General features: G+C 36.0%; 1 protein-coding gene across 3 annotated transcripts in view; it reads right to left on the bottom strand.

Moving 5' to 3' along the window:
* TMTC2 (transmembrane O-mannosyltransferase targeting cadherins 2) overlaps positions 1 to 25,534 on the bottom strand; it is a 422,158-nt gene that overhangs the window by 211,450 nt on the left and 185,174 nt on the right. The gene's annotated exons all lie outside the window — the stretch shown is intronic.

Consider the following 25,534-nt stretch of genomic DNA (forward strand, 5'->3'; position numbering starts at 1 on the left):
AAAAAAAATTAACTCTAGAATCCAACTTCATATGCAACTTTTGATAACATTTGATGAGTATCTTTTCTTATCATTCCTTTTCTAAAGTACCAATAACCAAAGCTTCAATTTCTTGACCTCGACAAAATGGGCTGAATATATTTACCCCCTTGGAATTAGCATCAGGTTAAAATGGGACAACGATAAAGTACTCACATTCTGCATGGGCTATAGTAGGCACCTAATAACACAAAGTAAACTGTCTTCTTTCATTGTATAGTTTAGGTTCTGGGGAAAAACAAAGTGCAGTCACGACAAAAAAATATGGGGTAGGACAGTGCTTCGCTCAGCTCTAAAGTAGGAACAGCATTTAGCTATGTCTATGCCAGTCCTGATTGCATTGTCTTAAATCTCGATGCAGAATTTATATTCTACGCTTTCATCTGTTACCCCCATGCCGCCACTGACATTAGTGACATCGAACATTCACTAACACTCTTTATGAATCCAAAAGTTTTCATGTTGATGACAACTTTTTAAAAATAAAATGACTTTAAGAATAGACTATTGTAAGAGAAAGACAGAAAGTTGTGAGAGGAAGGCAAAGGGCATCGCTGTTAATGAGAATGTTCTGGCAAATTCTTTCAACCTGAATAAAAATTTAGTGATCTCAAACAATCTAAATGCTGAAGAGGCAGTTGGGGAGAGGGAGTGATGGATACCATATCCCAACCTCAATGAGTCACTGGTAATGCGATCTCGGACTGCCCATGTTCTGGCCTTGCACTGACCTTTCTTACTCAGTGACACGCAGAACGGTGCTTGGAACCTTACAATGGAACTGTCATATAATTAAGTTAAAAAACAATTTGCAGTGGTTACCAAAGGGTAAGGAAGGAAGGAGGGATGGTAGAAGAGGGTAAAGGGGGTCAAATAGATAGTGATGGAAGGAGAATTGACTCTGGGTGGTGAACACACAATGCAATATATAGATGATGTATTACAGAATTGTACACTTGAAACCTATGTAATTTTACTAACCATTGCCACCCCAAAAATTTTAATATATTAAAAAAAAACAATCTGTAAAAGGCAACAAAAGCAAAAATAAATAAGTGGGATTACATTAAACTAAAAAGCTTCAGGGCCGGCTGAATGGCGCATTGGTTAAGAGTTGGCTTGGGATGCCAGAGGTCCCCGGTTCGAATCCCACATATGAGGACCAGTGACACTGCCCTCTACAGCTAAGATGCTGAACAACAGCTCAACCTAGAGCAGGGCTCCCGTGAGTCGCCGGCGACGGGTGTAGGCTGCAGTGGGTTGCCATGGGCTACCATGTGTAGCCAGCGGCGAGCGTGAGCGGCCAGCAGCCTCAGTGAGCAGCCATCCAGAAGCCAGCGACTGATCTGTCTCGCCTGGGAAGAGTGCAATGATGGTGCCAAGTTGGGCCAGTGAAGCAACGTCCTCCACAACTAGTCTGAAGAACAAAACGACAGCAACTTGTCTGTTCCCCTTCCCCCAATTCCCCAATAAAAATCTTTAAAAAAAAACAAAACTAAAAAGCTTCAGCAAAGCAAAGAAAACCATCAACAAAATGAGAGGCAATCTATGAATGGAGAAAATATTTGGAAATCGTGTATCTGATAAGGGGTTAATAGCCAAAATATATAAAGAACTCATACAACTCAACGGAAGAAACAAATTCAATTGCAAAATGGGCAGAGGATCTGAATAGAGATTTCTCCAAAGAGGACATACCAATGGCCAATAGGTGCATGAAAAGATGCTCAATATCACTTATCAACAGAGAAATGCAAATCAAAACCACTACCAGATATCACCTCACACCTGTCAGAATGGCTATTATCAAAAAGACAAGAGATAACAAGCATTGGCGAGTATGTGGAGAAAAGGGAACCCTTTTGCACAGTTGGTGGGAATGAAAATCGGTGCATTCACTATAGAAAACAGTATATAGGTTCCTCAAAAAAGTGAAAATAGAACCAACCTATGATCCAGCAATTCCACTTCTAGGTATTTATCGGAAGAAAATGAAATCATTATCTCCAAAATATATCTGCACTCCCATGTTCATTGCAACATTATTTACAATAGCCAAGACAATGGAAGCATCCCAAGTGTATACTGATGGATGAATGGATACAGAAAATGTGATATAGATATCTACAGATAGAGAAGTAAAGGGAGAAGGGGTTATAAGTTAAAAATTTGAATAAGGAAAATGAGAAATAGCAAACAGATGGAAATTATGGACAATTTTAAGAGGTTGAATTGCTCATTAATATCAGATCACAGTAATGTTAAATTCACAGAATTAACTGTCTCAGTGTTTTAAAAACATCTGTAGCAGACCTTGCTCAAAATTAATTCTTTTAACGCTATCTAGAATTTTTAATGGTAGGGGGAGTAATATGTTCATTCATCACCAATGTTTAGCTTTCACGTCTCTCTTGAAAAATGAAATGGTTCAAAGCCTCTTTTTTTTTAAGGGTTTTATTGGGGAACAGTGTGTTTTTCCAGGACCCATCAGCTCCAAGTCAAGTAGTTGTTTCAATCTAGTTGTGGAGGGCGCAGCTCCATGGCCCATGTGGGGATCGAACCGGCAACCTTGGTGTTATGAGCCTGCACTCTAACCACCTGAACTAACTGGCCACCCCTCAAAGCCTCTTTATCATCTAAAAATAACTTTTGCAAACCATTACTTTGGCTCCTCTAAAATTCTACACAGCAGAAGTCTTAAAGTTTCTTGATTATAGAAAAAAAAATGAAGCCACACAGAGCCAAATGTTAAAAGTCGTAATAACTTGGTGGATCAATCGCATAGTTAAGTATTCCTGGATTAGAGAAAGGAGAAACGTTAATATTTGGCAAAAATAAATGAGAAAAGAGATCATGGATAAGAAGGCTGAACTTGAAAAACAATTCAATTTTGAATATGTACTAAAAGTCCATTTTCAAGTGTAAGTAAAGGCCATGCTATTACAATATTTCCTGGGGGACTGAGGGGAGAGAAGGCGAGAAGGGAAGAAACCATTACAAAGACAGCTCTAATCAGGCAAGAACAGCAGCAAAGCAGTAAGAGAACCTTACAGGGAGGTAAATACAATCAGGTTTTTTTGCTAGTCATGAAACCACAGAATACGTTGGCTTTAATAATTACATAACTTTATTTTACTCCTAAAGATAGCAATGCCAAAAGGCAAAACTACCTTATCAATAATTTTTAATAAAAGCATCTTTAGTATTTATTAAATTTTAATAAATTATCATCAAAATAAGACATTGAGATTGAAGTTGTGATCAAAATGATTCTGTTTATGATGCTGGAAGAATATTTAAATACAATAAACTACAAAATAAGGATGTGAGTGATACAAACTATTTAATGGTAAATATTATGTAAGAAGGCTGAGACGTCTGAGAAAATGACCAAAATAAAAAAGCGTAAGTAAAAATAAAATACTAGTATTATTTTACATAGTACTTTACATTTAAAACACTTTCAGATCGTCTCCAATTTAAGCAATTGACAAAACTAAGTTCTGAAATAAGATGCTCTCATACACTCATTCTCACTTAACGGTGAAGTCTGTAAGGGCTAAATAAATGACAAAATGAAAGGAAAATTCAACTAATAGGTAAAAGAAAATTAATTTGAAAATGTTTAAAATGGAAGAGTTTCTCAGGCTTCATGACTAGCGACCACTTTTTTGGTTTTTTTAAATTGGGGAATTGGGGAGGGGGACCAGCCAAGTTGTTGTTCTTCAATCTTAGTTGTGGAGGGTGCCCGTCGCCATCTGGCTGCCCATCGGCAGCTCGTGGCCTCTAAGCTCAAGGTGCTGTGTTACAATCCTAGTTGTGTGTGGGCATAGCCACCATCCAATGTGGGAGTCCAATCGGCAGCCTTGTTGTTAAGAGCCCGCACGCTATCCACTGAGCCATCTGGGCGGCAGCTCAGCTCAAAGTGCTGAACTCACTCTTAGTTGTGGGTGGGCGTAGCTCACAATTGAACAGGCAATCTTGTTGTTAGGAGCACATGCTCTCACCAGCTGAGCCATCCTGCCACCTGTTGGCAGCTCATGGCCTCTAAGCTCAAGGTGCTGTGTTCAATCTTAGTTGCGGGTGGGCATAGCCACCATCCAATGTGGGAGTCCAATCGGCAGCCTTGTTGTTAAGAGCCCGCACGCTATCCACTGAGCCATCTCGGCGGCAGCTCAGCTCAAAGTGCTGAACTCACTCTTAGTTGTGGGTGGGCGTAGCTCATAATTGAACAGGCAATCTTGTTGTTAGGAGCACATGCTCTCACCAGCTGAGCCATCCTGCCACCTGTTGGCAGCTCAGCGGCAGCTCAGCTCAGGTGCTGCACCACTGTCCCATGTGGGAATCAAACTGGCGGCCCTGGTGCACAGAGCTCACGCTCTTAAGCTAACTCTTAACCAACTGACCCACTCAGCCGGCCTAGCAACCACTTTTTAATAGCCTAAATTTGAAATAACAACTTTTAAGTTGCTTTAATGCTTTCCTATATAATTTTGGTAAAGTATATCACATATAAAAATAGGATTCTGATAAAACCAAATCTCTCTTCTAACTTTATTCACTGATCCTGTGGAAATGACCTTAAAAATAAGGTGAAAGGAAAAAATGCATGGAAAAGGTTTTACTTATTAATTTTAGTTCCTATGCTCTGATTTATGGATGAAATCAAATTAACAAATTTTCACTGAGCCATAGCTGGCAGCCAAGTGACCATACAATTAGCCTCAGCATTTCTTTGTTCTTGGCTTGGTGTATCAAATTGATTCAGCACAGGTATTTCTGAGATAAGGCATGAGAGTGCTGAGGAGTTGCCACTATAAGCTTGTTAAGTTAAAACGACTGAAAATCCATACATAGAAGATGAGGCTTCAAAGTCAGGAACATTAAACATGATCTGCGTATAACCTTTGATTGAGAACATTAGAAAATGATTGCAATTTAATAACGAAAACATAATCAGTTCATTCAACATTTCATTAAGGCTGCTGTTATGTGGCAAATGCTCTACTATTTACTGGATATACACCTGAAAGAACAGTGACGAGCGGCCCTGTGCTCTTGGGTCTTCATATATTCTGTTGTGTCTAGAATAAAACGCTTTGTGAGAAGAGGAATCATAGTGCCTTAAAGCATAGTTTTCAAACCTAAAGAATCATCAATATCAATTGCAAGCTTTTAAACATATCGATACTCGGGTATGACTAAAATCTCCATAGGAGATTCCAATGCAGCTGAAATTGAGAATCATTGCATATTTGTACAAGTCTAATTCTTAGTATCAATATTAAAAATACTGTTGGTCTATGGCTTTCATTTCATGAAGTTTTAAAGCATATTTTCCTCATTCAAAATGAATAACCCACAATGAAACATAAATAATGCTTTTTCCCATGTTCGGGGACAAAGTGAATTCTTAGTAGAATAAATGAGTGTCATGAAGGTCAGGCTACAAAGGAATGGTGATCTTTGTAATAAGTAGAATTTAGGGTTGAAATATTCAAGTCTTGTTGCACTATACAGAAAACAGAGGATTTGATGCCAGAAGAAAACATTAGTCTCCTAAATATGAATCACACAAGGCACATAATTCAATAAAAATAGATTAAAAATATAGACAGGAAATTCAGAGGATAAGACAACAAAAATGTTTGAAAAAATGCTCACTCTCATTCATTAATATAAATGAAAATCAAACTGGAAAAGTATTTCAGATGACTCTAAGTGATAAAAAGAGAATTGGAAAATGTTGTCACTGAAACTGTGTTGAAACAAGACATTCACATATTGGAAAAATACAAATTATATAGTTTTGATGGGAAATTTGAAAGTACTTAGGAAAAATTAATAATTTGTATCCCCTATTATTTGGTAATTTGAATTTAGTTACATACTCTAAACATAATCTCTTGGATTTAAATATAAGACCATCTAATGTACCACTCTTTATAAAAGCAAAAATAAGAAAATAGCTAAAAACTTCAATAGAGCAATATGGCAATAAACCATGGTATATTCACATCATTTGTATCTATAATGCTAAAAGGAATGTGTGTGTGTGTGTGTGTGTGTAATATATATGTAATAATACATATATTTATTTATACACAAACATCTGTATCAACATGAAAAATACTTTAAGACAAATGAACCAAATCATTAATTATATGGTAACATGACTAGTAAAAAATCATGTTGCAAATATGCATATTATAAAGTCATACAAGTCATTCAGAAAAAAATAACACATATTTTTCATAAATGCATACATATATATGTAAAGCATTATTTTTTCCAAGTCTAGATATAATTACCCCAAGCACGAGATGATGAAATTTCCGGGTCAAGGCGGGGAGGGAGATGGATAAATGGATAAGAGACAAAGGTGGCTTCAAATTTATAAGTGGTTGCTGTTTATTCACAGCCTCCCAAATTTCACTGGAAGAAAACTAAAAGGTTTGACAATCTGGTATGACTAAACTTACATTTTTGGGTTAAAAATTTTTGAAACAAATATAGAAATAATTGTTACATTTCTCAATGTTAGAAAATACTTTTCTATGTCCCAATTCAATCTACCTACAATTATTTTGTGATCCTTACCTTAATTTTGCTAGAAAATTTCTTAATTTCATAATAAAATTAGATAAAAACACAATGTACCCAAGTTGAGATACAAAATTATGATATGACCCAAAACCACAGTTTTAGATCTAGGATATAATAATTGACACATCTTTGACTCCTCAGAGGTTAATACAAAGCCTGACACTTGTAGGTACAGTCATGTGCCACGTAACGATATTTCACTCAATTTCAGCCCACATATATGATGGTGAACCCTTAAAATTTGAATGGATCTGAAATATTGTGGTGGTGCTGGTGTAAATAAACCTACTGCATCGCCAGTCATATAAAAGTATTGCACACACAATTATTACAGCGCATGATACTTGATAAAGATAATAAATGACTATATTACAGTATTCCGTACAGTACTGAATTCAGTATTCCAGACAGTACAAACCTGCTGTACAGGTTTGTAGCCTGGGAGCAAAGGGCCATACCATATGACCTAGGTGTGCAGTAGGCTGTACATCTAGGTTTGTGTCAGTGCACTTTATGATGTTCACATAATAACAAAGTTACCTCATGACATATTTCTCAGAACGGATCCTGGTGGTTAAGCGGCACATGACTATATGCGAATAAATGATTCTTTAACTCTGATGCTCACCAAAAGTCGGTATCTACCTATCATTATCTCACACCTTTTAGTCCTATATGGTAAATCTTTACTCCCAATGCCCCCACGAAGGCTCATAAATTAAACAATATTGTGTAACTCCAAGGCCATTTAAAAATAGCTTGGTCATCATCATATACAGACGTTTGGCCTTGTCACCTTTAGATCACATTTTCTGCCCGTCTCCATCCCTTTCCATGAAGAGTATACATAAAAGCAATGACATGTTCTCAAGGAACATTTTCCTGACTACAACTTCATTACAAAAGTACAATTAGATATGGGAAAATTACTGCATCCCTTAAAAAGAATTCTTATCGGATACATTTCATGTCAATTATTGAATAGACAGGATTCTTTCATGTTTTAATTCAATATACTTATTTACAAAATGATATAAATCTGCTTTATGAAAGTCTAATTTTTCTAAAAGTGCAAATATGTTTTTCATCTTTGAAAAAGTTCTTCGTTAACATAAAAAGGGAAATCAGCTCTAATCTCCATTTTACTAAAAAAACCAAAAGCCATATATTTCTAATTACAAAATTTTAGAGGAGTTTTTCTGGAATTCTCAGACATAAATCATAGGATGGAAATCATCTAAGTATATAATGTTCATAGTTGAAAATTTTATCTCTAGTTTTTGGGTACACAAATGTATAAAATAATAAATGAATAAAAGAATGTAGCTATTAATCAGCAAATAATGTGAAATTTATCATACAACATCAAAATCATTCCCACACATATCACCTGAAATATGAAATCAAAGCTGATGAGAAGACCCTGAAATATTAATTAGTGGTGATGCTTTTAAAGAAACCCTGTAATGAATTATTTTCTTCTATGTGAGTCTTTCACTAAAGAAACAACACGAGAAAAAAGCAAAAATCAACTATAACATGTCTCCTCTCTATTATTCCCGAAAAATTCCCATTCAGCTTCAATATTGTATTCTGATCTCATATTTTGTGGGGCACAAGGGAAACTGACAAGGAATATTTTAGACTCAATGAAAGAAAAATGTAAACATTCTGGCTTACAGTACTAAAACCATCATGAGACTCACTTTTTGGCAAACTAATGAAAATAAATTACTTAAGCATAAGGCTCATTTAATTCCAAATTAAGCCCTTGGCAATGATAGTAGAACTGTAATAACAAAGTAGATAAAAATCAGTATCTGTAAGTTATAAGAATAACTGAAAGAAAAGGCTATCCAGACACAACAAAAATTTAGCATCTTCTATTTTGTATCCACTATTCATCACTGAAGTCATAAGCTGTCCTTATAGCAATAATGTAGGATTTCTCCGAGCTGCCCTCCTTTCCAAAATAGTTCTCATTAGAGACTCATCCCAAAACATGAATATAAAAGCATACTTTGCTGAATTTGTGACAAAAAGGAGTCTATAGCTAAAGGATAATTAGTATTGTTTCTAGAACACAGTCATGTAATTAATCAAAATTTTGCCATAATCAAGTTGTCAGGGTACTTGCTTTGTTTCCCTTCAAAGGAAAAAACAGGTTTCCTTATTAATAATTACCCTCTATTTAAGATTAGAAACTTTGTTCTATATTAACAGACAATATAAAATAATTTTAATATTTGCTATTTCAAAAGATATAAAGAGGTTCACGGATGGATATATGCAATTTTTGTGAGGAAAGAATTTAAAGATTAGGGACATAAAAAAATATGGTGCTGAGATATTCAGCACTTTTGATTAGAAGGAATTCTTTAATTTATTCAGGCTGAGTCTATAATAGACCATACTACTTTATGTTAAATTCAAACATCCATCAAAAAGCATCCATACATACCAGATAAACATATAACAGCTTAATAAATCAGTTAAAGATTGAATTTCACTGATGAAATTTTACAGACTTTTTCTAGACCAGATTATCATTTACCAGCAAGGTTTTCATCAAGGTAGTGTATGGTTATATAAAAATCTCGAGTGTCAAAAGCATATTTCATGTATTTGACATAATGAATGACACATGATATTTATCCAAAGTTTAAAATCTAACATATTTGAGTTGATTTGGTAGTAAAAGGTCACCAGAAACAAGTTTATGGCTTTTTTCTCATTTCAATTACAATCACCACTATGAGCCTATTTGAAATTCCTCACGATCTTTATTCATATATATGACATTAGCTAACACTGGTAAAAATCAACAGTTTAGTTAGAATATTAAAAAAATGTAAATTAAAGAGAAGGAACTTAAGATGACCGTCTATCCTTCTTTCATTTAATCATGCTTAAAAGAGATTCTTCTTAATTTTACTTTTTATTCTTTAAATGGTATTACCTAGTGTTCACACCTTTGTTTCTAATATTTTTTCGAATAAAGAGAACCAGGGTTCCTTGGAGAAATGGACTGACGTTAGTACTGGGGCAGGGAATATACAAGATGAGCCATCAGCATTTGTAAGTGCGAGAAAGTGAAGAAGTGCTACACACACACACACACACACACACACACACACACACACACACACACACGAGGAGATGTCAGAGTGTCAAAGGGACACAGATGTCTGCCTAACGAGCTCCTGCTGGCCCCAACTGGGACAATTCAAGGAACAAAACAAAGTAGTATTGAATTATAACCCAACATATAAAATAAATATCCATACAAACATATGGATAAATGATACAATCAATAAATAAATGAGGGAGAAGAGACAATCCTCCCCTGCAGAACTCCAAATAATTTATGCACATGCTCCATCCTCAAAGAGGGAAAACACAACGTCCCACGCCATAAATGTGGGCCGCGCAGTGACTTCGTTGCACAGAATACAATACAGAAAGGACAGACGCTGTAGGGATTAACTCTGCAGTGGAGAAACATGAAAAACACTATCTCAGCCCGGTGATCAAGGTCAACATCAACAGCGATAAGTCATGTTGCTATTGTGTACCCTTGATAGCACATGATGAAAATGTCCTCTTACCTGTGCGCTTCCTTTCAAAACCCATAACAATCTAATCATGAGACAAACATCTGGCAAATTCCAGTGAAGAACATTGCTCAAAATATCTAGCTAGGAATCCTGAAGACTGTGAAGGTTATCAGAAACAAAGTCTAAAAAACTATCACAACCAGGGGGAGACAAGACAAATAAATGCAATGTGCTACCCTAGAAGGCATCTCAGAACATAAACAGAACAGTAGGTAAAGATGAAGGAAATCTGAGTAAATGATTAACTTTAGTTAATAATAATGTATGAGCATTGGCTAATTATAAAATATATACTATCTTAATGTAAGGTGACAATAATAGAAAAAACTGGGTGTGTTGAAGTATATGGGAACTCTGTTCTATCTTCTCAATTTTTCTGTAAGCCTAAAACTGTTCTAAAAAATAAAAAATAAAGAATGGTTGTTACAAAAAGCTTTAGTAACCAAATAAAATTAAGTGGATGGGTTTGACAGATCAATATGTGAAAGCTTTGAGTAAAGAAATAGCCCTCCGTATAAGGGGGTTTCATATGCTTGGATTCAACCAACCACAGATCACAAATATTCAGGAAACAAACAAACAAACAAAATCCCTGAAAATTCCAAAAAGCAGAACTTGAATTAGCCATGCACCAAGCACTACACTGAATCGACACAAATGCTCTAGCCTATATGCAAATACCAGTTACATGCAAATAGTAAGGCATTTTATATAAAGGACTTGAGCATGTGGGGATTTTGGTATCCGTGGGGGTCCTGGAACCACAGATACTGAGGGTTGACTATATTAACAACTGACATCAACAATTGAAAATTAACACCAACATAAGTGCATATTAACATTTTAACTGCCATCTAAATTAATCCAAAAAGATGGGACAACAGAATGGAGTAAAATTCAGGTTCCATGATCACAGTTGTTTCTATATATTATACAAGAGATGACATATTGATTTCAAATCCTGACTGGTTTTTGTCTGCCACTCTACATAGCATTTGTAGTACACATCCTATAAACCCCCAAATGAGTGAAATATTAAGGAACGGATGCTTCTAAACCCATGGCCCTTGGTGTTTTTGCTGGCATAGTGACCCATTCTTCCTCATTAAGCCAACGTGGAGAAATAAAGCAGCAATTTCTTGCATACCCATGGCAAGCTTCTTCTAGAATAGAAGCTGAAGTGCCCAAAGAATTCAAATACTGGCACGGCAAGGGGTGTGCCACAGCCCCTAACCCATTACATTAAAATCAAGCCCCTGAATGCCAGTCTTCAGAGTAATCTTGTTTAGCTGAAAATAAGAGGTTTAACACTTGCCACCAGGCAGTGCACTATGGTCAAATCAGGTTAGCCACGAAACAATACAGCCTTTATGAGGAAAATATGTGAAGAAAATATCCTTTGTGACCTAAGAAACAAAAAATACTTCAAACAAAAGAAGATACCTCTCTTTGACTACCAAAACACTTTTGGTTTTTTATTAATCTCCTTTCCCTGCAGTTTAAGAATACGCCTAAAAGGAAGAGAAATCAAAATAAAGGAGCTACAAGTGAACTGAACTTAGAAAAGGAACTCCTCTACTGATCTCTCCTCAAGTGGGCAACTAACTGCATTGCAAATGTAGTGCCTGTGCCAATGGATTAAACTGCAACATTCTTTTAACTTGGTGTGGCCTTCGTGCGACAAACCAGCCATTATGAGATGTGTTCCAGTCTCATTAATGAGTTAAGCATGTGAGCCCAGCATTTTAGAAACATAAAGAGACAAACTATAATGAGACTTCCCTCAGTGGGGAGGCCAAGATACAGCCATTTTCTCTCCAAGATACCATAATAGACAACTATTTAATGAGTGTGGGAGTTTTTCTATGAAGATACAAAAGACACAAATAAGGAAAAGATTTTATATATAGAAATAAAACTTAATATACATACCTTATAGGTAGGTGTCCATTAATACACATGCTTAATATTTTTAAATGGAAGTACGCTCCCACTCTATAATTACACTTGTCTTCTGCTAAATACAAAGAGTATATGCAATGAAAAAATGGACAAATCATTATTTTTTTCATAAATAAAAATGCAGACCTCTACCTATACATTTCTCATGTGGATTTTGTCTGTCTTCTCAAAATGCCACACTGATTTATAAACCAACACTTGTTGTTTTGATTGGGAAAACTGAGGCAGAGTAATTAGAGTTTTTGAAAGAAAATTTTCACTTGGGAAAACATCCATCAATTTTATAATTCTTCTTTCAATATCTGGTGATTACAACGATTCAGAAATTCCCAGACAGTGCTGTGGTGCAGACTTAGGCATTATAATTAGCAGTCATTCAGAGCAGAATCAAACAGAACTGGAGTCTTTACAAGATCAGCTGAGTAGAACATTTTAGGTTTACCAAGCAAGCAGAAGGGGTCATCACCTATCCTCCCTGCCTAACAGAAAACAGAATAAATGAACAACCATGCCAAATTTTCAAGTGCATCTGAGCAGTAAAGGAAGTTGTGGTTAGTAGAATCTATTACAGAAAAAAACAACTCCACTTCCAAATCTTCGTTAGGTGTATTATTTGATGTGTTCCCTTTAATATAGAAGAGATGTAAGGAGCAGCAAAGTAGGAATATCAGCAGTAACCTACAGCTAGTTGTTTGGAAATATCTTGAAAACAAAAATTGAGTTTTCATTAAATGAAGGATGCTGTTTCATACCTATGCATCTTATTACTCTGAAAGTCAATTTCTTTTTGAAAAGTATAACAGTAGACCTAGACTGCAATATCTATTATAAACAAATGGAGTAACTTTCCTAAGAGCAGAAATTAATATTTGTACCATCAAGTAAGCATTTCTTAAATGCATGTCTTTATTAGCTGGAATTAATCATCAAAAGGCTGACCCTCAAATTATACTTACTTTACAAATAATAAACTAGTTGCACATTTCATGTTATACAGACGCAGAAATGATTGATATAGCTGCCAAGTGGCCATGTGCCAGATGTTTGGAAACAAGCTAAAATACTAAAAAAAGTTTTCAGTTCAGGTTCTGTTCTGATAGCCTCTCCAACGGAGGTCTTCCCGCCAGAAGCAACTTGGCAAAATGTGAATTTTGGAGCCTATTGGTGGTGGCTACTAATCTAAACAGATGAAATTTTTGTGTAAATGTAATCCACCTCATTTCTTTCCTTCTCTTTTAATGTGAGTTTGAAATTAAATTTTAATCATATGCTAACTTTTAAGGATTATATATGAGGATTGAGGTGTTCAGAAAGCTCATAGGTAAACTTCACAAGAAAATTTTGAAACAGAAAACTTGAAAACTGTGAAACCCATATAATCATTGCAGTATTTGTCTTCTACTTGAATAAGACTTCAGTATAACTCAAAAGTTTCACCTTACTTCATATGAGTTAAAAAAAGATTTCTGCATTTATTAAATACCTATTGTGAGGGCCATTAAAATTATCCCCATTAATTTTCCTTTTTAAGCCTGTCTAGCCTTTGTAGCTATCATTAAATATTTCAAATGATTTCAGATAGGGTTACAATCTAGTATTCTTTTTTCGTTAAGATGTATATCTTTGATTTTTAGCAGTGTCAATTTAAAACACCCTAGAATTAAATAAGATTTACTGCAAAAATCTCCCATGAGTCTTCAAAACACATTTGGATAATTCTTTCAGCCCAATACAGCTCCAATTAGCACTAATCATTACCATGCTCTAATTATTTAAAATTAAATACACTGAGCTTACACATGCAAACATTTTGCAATTCTACCCCACATCCACTTCTCTTTTTAAGTTAATTTATAAGATTAGACAACTTGTTTTAGTAGATTATTATCATTGGATGAGGTCCAGAAAACATTTATCTAATGGGAATTCTGTCTGCTTTAACAGTTGTGTTTAGTGGACGCTCTCTGACTCAAGTGTCAATCATTTTTTGACTGACTCCTGAACCTTAAGAACCCTGCTGGGAGACAAGCAAGAAGTGTTTTCCAGGTGCATGACTGACACTCAGTAAGTCTGAACTAAGCAAAGGGGAAGTGGAAGGCATTGGTTAAAATACCCTTCTGGAAGGCTGTCTTCTCGCCCCCTATCAACATGCTCTTGTTCAAATGCACTGGTCCCTGTCCCTTGATGCCGTGTGATTAGGCACCTTCAATACAGCAATGAACACCAGCGACACTTACAACTGCAGAAAACTCATGCAACCCATGCCATGGCAAGTCAAACATTAACAAAACCAAAAGATGAAAAATCTTAACACCATGCTAAAAATATTGAGTAATAGAAAATAATAAAAATCATAGGATGTGTTAGAATCTTTATTTAGCTCCTGAAACGGAAACATTCCTTTTTAAGTTAATACCAGGAAATTCCATTGTTGAATAGGTTTCCATAACAACTCCTAAACAAAACACACTAGAACTTTTAGAGTAAGCATCGTTGTTTCTTAATAAACCCATTTTTGTTCCATTCTGCACCATATCTCAAGTCGACCCACATATCTTGTTCCTTCTACAATCTAAACAAAGGCGGGTCATCTAAATGACATGCTCAAGCAAGAACAAATTAAGCTCCATTATCTATGAGAGACCAGATATTATGAGGAAAGACAGAATTGTGTATAATTGCCTAATGAATTCAAACACCTGTTAAGTCATTTTATATCTCCCAGATGAGGTCCTGGCATCTTGTGAAGAGAGCAGTGCCTCAGAAAACAACATTCTATTCTGTCATTGTATTTCACGATGGAATGCAGAGGAAATCATTTATTAGTGGTAGTAACACTAATTACAAATGTTTATTCAACATTTTACACAATGTCCTTACATATATTATTCTCAAGTAATTCTTCCCTAAACCCTATGATGCTTGTAAACTTTGTGAATTAGTATTTTACAAAAGGGCAGGCAGGAATCAGAGTGGTGATGTGTAAACACAGTTAACAGGTAGAAAGACACAGTTAACAGGTGGAAAAACAAGGATTCAAAGCCATGTCCTTTGTAAATCCAGGTGCTCTAAACCACACATTACCCACCTCGTATCCACTATCTCCAAATCTTCACCAGCCAGGTCCTCAATCTGCTCTCATCCTTTCCAACCTCAAGGTGATAACTGACATAAAAGCTCACTAACTTCTACAGGAAAAGCTCATAAAGCCACAGGTGGGTAAATGCTAGAGAGATCTAGAGATGAGAAATTTATATTGGTAAAATCCCAGAACTTTAGAGAGCATCTCCTTAGTATTATTTATTTTGTAGGGAGGAAATTGGTGTCCACAGAGCTTAAATGTGTTCCTCATGGTCAGGGCTGGAAATTTCATCTTCCTTTATGTCCATGGCATGATACTTTCTCCTTTTGTTTGTATCTTTAATTACTATTCTTCATCAAGAATCTACAATAATTATCTAAAACAAGAATAAATTCCAAGGTCCTTGGCCTGGTATTCAAAGTTGGTCTAAAATTTGGCTCATCTTTCATATCTAAAGTTCAAAATCTCCTCAGTGGTACTGGTCTCATTATTTTATGTATAAACCAAATGTGTATCCATCTGCCTAATATTGCCACTATCTTAAACGTTCTCCCTCACTTCCGACTTATATTCCACTTCTTCCACAAGATTTCCCCAACTATTCCTGGGTACATTAATCCCTCCCTGCCTTCTCAAAACTCTCTTATAACTTGTACCATACATGAAAGATATTGTATATTGCAAAGGTCAAGTCTGATGTTAAGGCCCCAAGTGACACTAAGCATACGTCATCTTAAAGATTATCACACTTACAGAAACTGAGTTTCACTTCTCCCACATGAATACAAGCTCCTAGATGATAGGGATTTGTCTGTTTTGTCTGCTGGAGTACACTATCCACAGCAACTAGCCAGCACCTGGCATGGCAGGCACTCAATACTGGATGGATGAACGAGTACATAAATGGCCGAGCCAATGACTGAATGAACAAAAGAACAATGAACACAAAACAGAAGTCTAGAAGGGGGCTGGAAAGCCAGTATATGAAGGCAGTTTTAGATACATCAGCATCTTGATACGATGATCATAGTCCAATGTGATCTCTCTGGTCTATATATCCATGCAGCACAATTTATAGAGGGGGTTCTTTACCCTGGGCTTTTTATAAAGTCTATATGGATAAATGATACTGCAGCTCCTTCTTTCTTTAACTTATATATTGGGTTGTCGAAAAAGTCATGACGTATTTTTTCTGTTTTTCATTGCAAAATTGTGTCATGACTTTTCTGACAACCCAATATTTTACATCAATGTCCATAGTTTCTTTAACAATTTAATTTTCTTTCCCCCTGGCGGGCACTGTATTATTGGGAGTTAGAACAATGGGAAAGCATTTACAGCCCCTCTAGAAAATAAGGGCTGTCCCTTACTGTGAAAAAAACCTTCAAATGTGTTTTAAATATATTTAAAGTATGAAGCCAGGTGAAGTTCTTAATCCCTAGAGCTATTTTTAATCAGCGAAGAATAGGAAAAGAATATAATGTCTTAAGGAAGAAAAAAAGGAGAGGAAGAGACAAAGAGAGAGAACAAGGGAGGGAGAAGAGGAGTCAGGAAGACAAGACAATCATTAGACTTGCCAAGTTCACCTGAACAAGATGGCAGGAATCAAATTACATAATACCTCTGGGCCTCTTCGGCTCTAAATGAGGAGCCTTAAAATACCCACTTCACTTCCTGAGATCATGAGGAGATGAGCTGAGGTGTCAGGAAGGCTAGTAAACAATATAATACTAGACAAATGTAAGGAATTACGAGTTTGAGGGATAGGATATTCTTGAAACAGCAAGGTCAGTTCTCTCAAAAGGATGCTGTTGTGGGATCTGAGAAACTTCTATGTAATTGAATACTTCCCAGAGACTAAAAACTGTGGTCCCAGGGAGCAAGCTATTTTTAATCTCATTTCCAAATATCCATGTCAAAAACACATCCACTTCCCAGTCTAGCATTATATAGCGTTATAGCGAATCACAAAATTTAATGATTAATGAATATAAAAATGGACTAATGGCCTTGCAATATTACATGATAATATAAAAGTATTCATTCACATTTACTGAAGTTCTATAATGAACTCTGACTTCTAATAAATAAATAAATAACAGAAACAACCAACCATATGATCTTTATGGCACATATTTTAAAGTTTGCTGATTTGTAGAGAAAGTGACCATCTTAAAATAGATAAAAATCAAAATGGCTCACATTAGTTGAGCACTTACTATGTGCTAGGCACTCAGAGGTTTCTACGTATTAACTTAATCTTCAAAAAACCTAGATATGAGATGTATTGAGGTACAAAAAGGTAAAAATCGAAATTCCCAGATCATGCTGATATTAAAGCAGCAAGCATTATATTTCCTCATGCAACCAGCTGCCTGTTTAAGAAAGAGAAGAAAATATTATGTTACAAAAAATCTGAAATAACTTTTTAAAGGTCCAAAGACAAAGCTGCACTCAAAAAGAACAATTAAGCAATAGATTTTGAAATATATTTATAGAAAATTCAGGATTTGAGATGTTGGCTTGACGAGTTTTTAAAAAAAGAAAAATATATGCTAACTTCACATTTATCTTTGCAGATTTAGTTATCTTCAATTTAGAAAATTCTGAACCAATAATTTGAATGGTGTTCAGTTTCCCTAAGTGTTCTTCATTTTGACAGCATGAAATGGCCCATTTTCAAAGAGAAGAGTGAGAGCTACAACACAGTAAATATAACATTGTCAAACTTTTTGCTACCTTCCAAATGACCTATGTCACAACCACCAATGCATTTATCACCAAGGTATTAAAAAAAAAAAAAAGAAAAATCACTGCCAAAGCTAATCACTTTATATCTACTCAGGAGGTAAACACTAAGAAACCCACCTTCACCCAACCACCACCAACTGTGGCCAAGAAAAAAAATATATTAAACTGGTACAAGAGTTACTTCTCCATTTTGTTTCAGTGACAGCTCTCCTTCATGACAAAATTATTTGGCTTTTGTATTAAGAGCAATAAATAAATACACTCACTTTTCTTTCTAAGTAATTTGCCAAAAAAAAAAAATCAAGAAAGATGAAAAAGAAAAATTCAAGTATCCCTACATTACAAGCTGAATTTCAACTTAAGATATATTTTTACAGCTGCTATGAACTTCTAGAGCTGGTTATTCTTGGAAACCGCCTTCTGCTTACTTGGGCTTCCTTTAGGGGAGAATTGTTACCAAAGTTTACTTTGTATGGTTATTTTGAATGAATTGGATGTCCAGAGAATAGTCATAGTGCTGATTGGACTTGAATTTACTTTCAAAATTCTAGTAAAGGAGATCCTACTAACATGAAACAGGACTGGCAATATCTGCTCAGTGAGCTCACTAGTTCTCTGACAAAACATAGAGCAAAAAAATAGAGAAAAGATCATACACTCTCAGTATACTAGTTTCCTCAACTGTAAAAAAGGAAGATTAATATCCTCATCAGAAGCGTTCAAAATCCAGATGAAAATAAATGTGAAAGCCCTTTGTAAAAGGTATGCAACTTGTATGACGTGGAATGATTCCTACTACTATAAATATATTGTCCTAAACGTAATCTTTTTGGAGTGACTGTGTGACTTAATACCCATGGCTGTATCAACTAAGGCACCAGGTAGACCCAGCAAACTACAGCCTGTAGGCCAAATCGGGTGCTCGACTGTGTTTTTAGATAAAGCTTTACAAGAACACAGCTACACCAATTTGTTCTCAGGAGGCCAGCCAAGTCGAGTAGTTGTCATGGAGTCCACATGGCGCACAATATTTACTATCTGGCCCTCTGAGTAGAAAAGTATGGTAAGTTCTCAGTCCAGTTTACTGTTTGACACCTGATAATATTTCTTTCAGGATTTTTTTTTCTTTTTTAATTTTCTTACAGAGAATTGCAAATTCATGTGATATTTAAGGAAAATATGCTATTTTTCTTGCATAGGAAAAAGGATCACAGTCAATTTCTAATTATATGTCTAAAATGATAGCATGGCTAATGTAAAAATGACAACTCTCTATTACAGTGTACATAATTATTTCATTAAGAATTATAAAGTATGATTGGCTTCTGTGAATTCACTTCAGATATTCAAGTGTGAATGGTATTTAAGTTTAAAAGATAATGAAAAAGACAACATCATGATACAGGATATTATATGGAGATACTTTAATTCAAATAGAGTCTCTAAACGGTGAAAAACACAGAACATACAACCCATTTCAGTTTGTAGCAAATACTTACTTGGTCCTCAGAAAAACATTATTATAGTATTTTGGAATCTAATCTTTTGTTCCTTAGAATAAATGAAAAACTTGTATCTGTACAATAAACCCATCTTTCCAATCGCATTATTTCAAAGACAAGGAAAGTTATGATTTTACCCCCCTGACCCTACCCCTCAAAAAAGATTAGCAAGAAGGTTATTTTTTAAACTAATATGATATAATTTGGTTCTTGGAGCATCCGCAGAAACTCCCACAGTAGAAAAATAACCCCTGGAGAGGTTAAATGGCTTGTTCACAATTACACAACTAGGCAGTGGCAGAAACTGTCTAAGAACCCAAGCCTCCTGCATTTATGTCATTATGCCAGACGGCCATACTTTTCACAGCGTGTTCCCTTTATCTCCGAAATCACGACTTCTCTCAAATGACTTACATTTTTCAGAGGCTTTTGTGTAATTAACCTAGAAAAGGCTACCAGCTGGATGGAAAGGTTTAGGTTCAAACAACCTATATACAAATTTGATGTAAATCAGCAAATATCTTAATGGCACATTAAATTTTTATAGAATCATTCTCCCATAATTAACTTTATGTTATTGCTCTTTTTAAAATTGCTTAGAAGTTATTTGCCTCTAGGAGGCAAGGTGGGGCATATTTTAGGACAGCTGTTTCTTTAAGGGGATAAAGAACTATTCACCCTCAGTCCCGTCTTTAAATGTGAAGTATGTCTAAAAATGTTTCCTTTTTTTAAAAGGTAATAGAGTGGAAACCAGGTTTTTCCTAGATTTTACAAATACCTTTACACTTTGATAAAACTCCTGAACAAAGCTAAAAGCACATCAATTATATGTATTTAAACACAACGTAAATATTTCTGCATGTGTAAGACAAAACTGAGAGGCAAACACATGAGAAAGAAAAAGGACCCGGACTCCTATTTACAGTATAAACCACTGTTCCTCATTCAAGAATCAAGGGCTGCATGTACCAAACACACAGCCAAGAAAGCAATAAAATACTGACGTCAGATTCTTACTCAAGAAAATCGCATTTATGTAAGGGACTCCAATTTATCAGAGTTTTGAAAAACCAAAACAAGGATCCAGCGTTCTGAGCCAAACATAACCCCCCAGATACACCCTGGTTACCCAAACTCCATTACCAATTTGTTAGAAGTAAATAAGACAGGCAAGCATATGAAATACACCAGTGAAAACATTCAGGGTTCTCAGGAAAGCTTTAACCATATGGTTCTGAGGTCAACTTTCCTCTAGTGATCTTTTTAAACTTGGAAAGTATTAAAAAAAAACCAACTCTACATCTTTGATAATCAGTAACTACAGGTCCACACTCTCTTATCCTTAATTTAAAAATATGAAATTAATATGACAGTGATAGTTGCAAAAACTCAGTGCACACAGTCGAAACCAATAAAATTATACACTTCAAATGGGTCAATTTTATGATTTGTGAATTATATCTCAACAAAACTTAAAAAATACAAAGGCCTCACCTGAACTGACATGAGACTATTTGTAGCCTTAATTTATTCTGTTTACTGTAAATATTCATACATCCCCCTTCAAAAAGACTAAAAGTTTCTTACTACGAAATGCTGTTATGTTAGGGGTGTTACGTTCTTACAGAGCTTATGCACCCTCTTACCTTTGGATAATTTTTTAAAAGTCAGAATCACATCTGGCCTTAAGAGTTTGGGGTATTGAATCGGTGATTTTGTAGCCCTTTTTAATATAAATGGAGGAAAGCTCCGGTTCCAAAAACAGTCTTTATAATGCACATGAAACTAGATCCGATATCCTGTGCAGGGTCCTGTGCAGTTTAGGACTAAGACACACGGGCACTCTTTGGCATCACAACATTGCTAGGGATTCTAAATTATTTTATATTTTTGCTGAAATTTGCAGGAAAAAGAGTTATTATCCAAATTATAAAGCAGGCTCTGTAGCGCAGACTCATCCTTTTCCTTATAAAGCCATGAGGAATGCAAGGCCTGTCAAGGATGCATAAATACGTTAATATGTTTGATGAGCAATGACGCAGTAACATGAGATTCTGAGGCGAACCAAATGCTTCCATGTGAAATGACTCCAGAGAATCCTTTGTTATATGCTTTTGAGAAACACCATGCTTTTCAGAGGACACAGAGAAGGCAATAGGAGCTTAAGAAGATCGAACCCAGTCCAACTTCAAAGGATGTATCAATATAATGCCTCTCTTTTAAAGCTGTTCGTGTAGTAGGACAAGGTCATGGTGGGCGTGGTACATACACTTGCAGGCCAAAGCGAAGTTGATGGTCAAACTTGGAATAGCAAGATCTCAATGCCTGTTCCCTTTCTAGGACAGGAGGATGCAAAAGAAAAAGTTTCCAGCGCTTAGACTCAAGGAGATTTCTAAGCCAACTACACACACGTAACATCAGAGCTCCTCATCCAGTACTTTACAGAATCAGGCGCCATTTTACTTGAAGGAACCCAACTGAGAAACAATGATCTGCACTAGAAATAATCACAGGATATAGAATTAGCATTGTCTTGGAAATTCAGTCTCTGCTGATTGGTTCAGGGGAGTTCACTTAACCTCTTGTAAAATGGGGTGCAAATAATGACCCCACATGGTTAGTGTGACAGTTAAGTTAGAAAACAAGTGCAAATTCCAGGAGAGCGTAAGTTTTGTCTGGTTTCTCCACTTTATCCTCAACATCTAGAACAGTGTCTCATACCTCGAAAATACTCAGTACCTGTTTATCAAAAAATGAAAAAATAAAGCATCTAGCAAATTTCTTGTCACATGACAGGCATTGAGGGAGAAAAATGAACTCTGAACCCAAATGAAATACCCAAGCACAAAATGTTTTGAAATAGTCAACAAACCAACAACAACAAAAAAAAATCCTGGGTGAGCAGAGTTATTTAGATGATACTACTTTTCTGTCATTCTCTCAGACTCTTCCATAACCAAGCTAAATTAATTGCTTGGACACTTGTGCTTCTCCAGAATTTTATGTTAAACTCTACTTGCACTTAGTGCAGAGAGATAAAATTACTGTATACACGTCTTGTACTTCCTAGAGACTGGGAAAAAATATTATCCACCCTTGTATTTTTAGCACCCATAAAACTAGCTGTTGCATGCATGTGGAAGTGCAGATTATTTGTACTTAAAGCTAGTGCAGGTAAACACCATTGGTCCCAAGGCCAAGTTATATGCGAAAACGGCTGTTTCTTTTCTAACACTATTTGGATCTTCCAATTTGGTTAAACTTGTATAAAAAGAGTATATGGGAAGAACACGAGCTTTGGAGTGAGACATTTGGAATGGGATCCCTTCTCCACTATGCACTATCTGTGAATTCTTGGGCAAATTATTTCACTTCCATTAGCCTCAGTTTTCATCTGTAAATGAGGTTAATAAGACCTACTCTCCTAGAATGGAACACACTAATGCTAGCACACAGTAAGCCGTGATCAATAGTAATATTATCGTTATTACCACCAGCTCTGTGTATATGCAAATGATGGCTAATGAATTCAAATGGATTATTTCTCTTCCTCTTTGAACAATGAGGTAGTCAGCACAAACAGCCACCAGAGAAGATTACACTGCAGAGTGCGTGAGAATCAATGAGTATAAATTATCTTGTCCCAAGACCAGAAACTTTAGGCTACTGCTTTGACAACTTCAATTCAGTCCTTTTCTCCCTCAGCAGGCCCATTTTGCAACTGGCACCTCTAGATTTTCTCTTTTCTTGCTGTTTTATCTCTGATAGGCATTCAATTTTTGGAATCATCCTCGCTTTTGACATCAGTATTCAAATATTCACCCAACAGTGAGAAACTAGTCATGTTGTGGTCAGAAGCAACTTTAAACATCTTTAAGACACTAGTGGTAACATTTTTTAAAAATCCCACCACATGCCTGGAGTTACGAGTAACGGGGTGAATGACTAAACACACCCAGCTAACGTGGCTACTTCCAATGGCTAAAATTTTCCTTGCTCCCGAGTTTGTGCAGTGGTGCCTCAGACAGCTGGGAGACGGTGAGAAGAGGAGCTGCCCCACTATATTTATTAACTCTCCACTTCTAGATCAATCTCAGGCTTGGCATCGGTAAAGAGAAGACCTCTCTATTGAGGGTAACCTATTTCAAGCAATAATACACTCAGGAAATTAACAAATACAAAAGGAAATTAACCAAATTAGGAAGAAAAATACATTGTGATTTTAATCTGTTTGTGTTAAATGTCTGATAGCCACAAAAGTGAATATTCCATTTCAATATGAATTTAAATCAAGCTGGGGGCCTAGGATGACAAAATGTAAATACTTAAGCCAGTAATTGAAGCTAATTGCAGGGAGGGAAGGGGAAAATGAGAAAAGGAAGGGACTGAAAGAAGGGAAACAAAAACCAACAACTCGGTTTCAAAAAGTACCCCGGAATTATTAACATAGCAAGAGAACCTAGAAATAGGAAGGGCAGAACTCTAATTAATGATGAACTTGAGGGATGGGTGCCTAGAGGTCTATTACTAGGCGCCAGTCTTAAGCGGCAGATCAAAATTATTTCCGTAGACACACGTTTTTATAAATTAAAGGAAGGGAAGCAATGTGTATGTACAGTGATAAAAGCATTAGGCCTGGAGGACGAGACCCTGGCATACAATGTTGGCTCTACTCTTAACTAATCCTGTGTCTAATTTCTGTGGGCCTCCAGTTCTGTTAAAAGAAAGGGTGTGTCCTGTACATAGTTTCTAATATCTTTTTCCATCTTCAACATTTTGTGTTCTTATGAAAATTTTAGAATCTTTGATAATATCACAGGAGGGCATCAGAGTCTCAGTGTTCATCAGTGGGCTTCCAACCCAGCTATTTACCAAAATCACAGGAGAGCTCTCCTGCTACCTCTCCTCCAACTTCCTCTCAATGCCTCCAAAACAAACTAAAAGTAAACAGACCAAAAGATTCTTATTCAGTAGCTTCCAGGTTTGTGCGGCCATATCTGATTTCAACTACTTTCTCTACGAGAGCCTGAGAATTATCCATGTTGGGAAGATTCCAAGGAAACTCATAATGAATCCTAAAATCTTTAAATAGTCACCCTCCTTCACCCACCCCATGTATCTATCATCTGTCAATTAAATCCAATTTTTAAAAACGGGATTTTCTGAAACCAAACCAATTTTACCTATAGTCCTCTCAGTGAGCCAAAGCTACTAAGATTTAAGTTTCTGTAAAAATAATTTGGTCTGAATGTGATCAGGTATCCAAAAATATTTTGTAAAATTTCTGGCAGTCAGAAAATAGTTGTGCTTTAAAAACAAAACGGTTTGCCTTCAACTCTCTCCCTAGGAGGTGGGGAAATAAATTAAACGGTTGAACCACCACCACCACCACAACAACAAAAAAAAACACGCCTCAGTGTTTCCCTGGAAAGGTATGTTATAACAGAGACACTGGAATCAGAGGCAACGATATTGTCTGCCAGGTTGGGGAAGAACAGGAGGAGGAAAGAGATTAACATTCGCCTTCAGGTAATAACAGTGCTCCTTCTTTCTCCAAAAAAGAGACTGAAATGCAGCAAGCTATTGCAGCTACTGAACTAATCTTTCTTACCATAAATCTGGCTAAAAGGAAATATGTAGGAAACAGGGTGGTGGGGGAGGAGAACAGGAAAGCCCGTCTCCCCTCCACTTTCAGATACGTAAGCAACAGCACCATCCTGAGCCCAAAGGGGAAAAAGTCAGGCTATAAAAGTATGAGATGATGGTTAAGATATTACCAAATGGAGAAAAGTTAAAGAATGGTATATGTATGTGTATACACACACACACACACACACACACACACACACACATACTTGTTTTCAATTAAACAAAAGATGAATTATCAAACCGTGTTGTCTGGAAGAATCACCTTTCAACAGAATTTTTCCTCAACATTCTTTTAATTCTCAGCATTGGTAAACAGTACAGCAAAC

Source organism: Hipposideros armiger, unplaced genomic scaffold, assembly GCF_001890085.2.
Source record: "Hipposideros armiger isolate ML-2016 unplaced genomic scaffold, ASM189008v1 scaffold_237, whole genome shotgun sequence".
NCBI classification, from domain to species: Eukaryota; Metazoa; Chordata; class Mammalia; order Chiroptera; family Hipposideridae; genus Hipposideros; species Hipposideros armiger.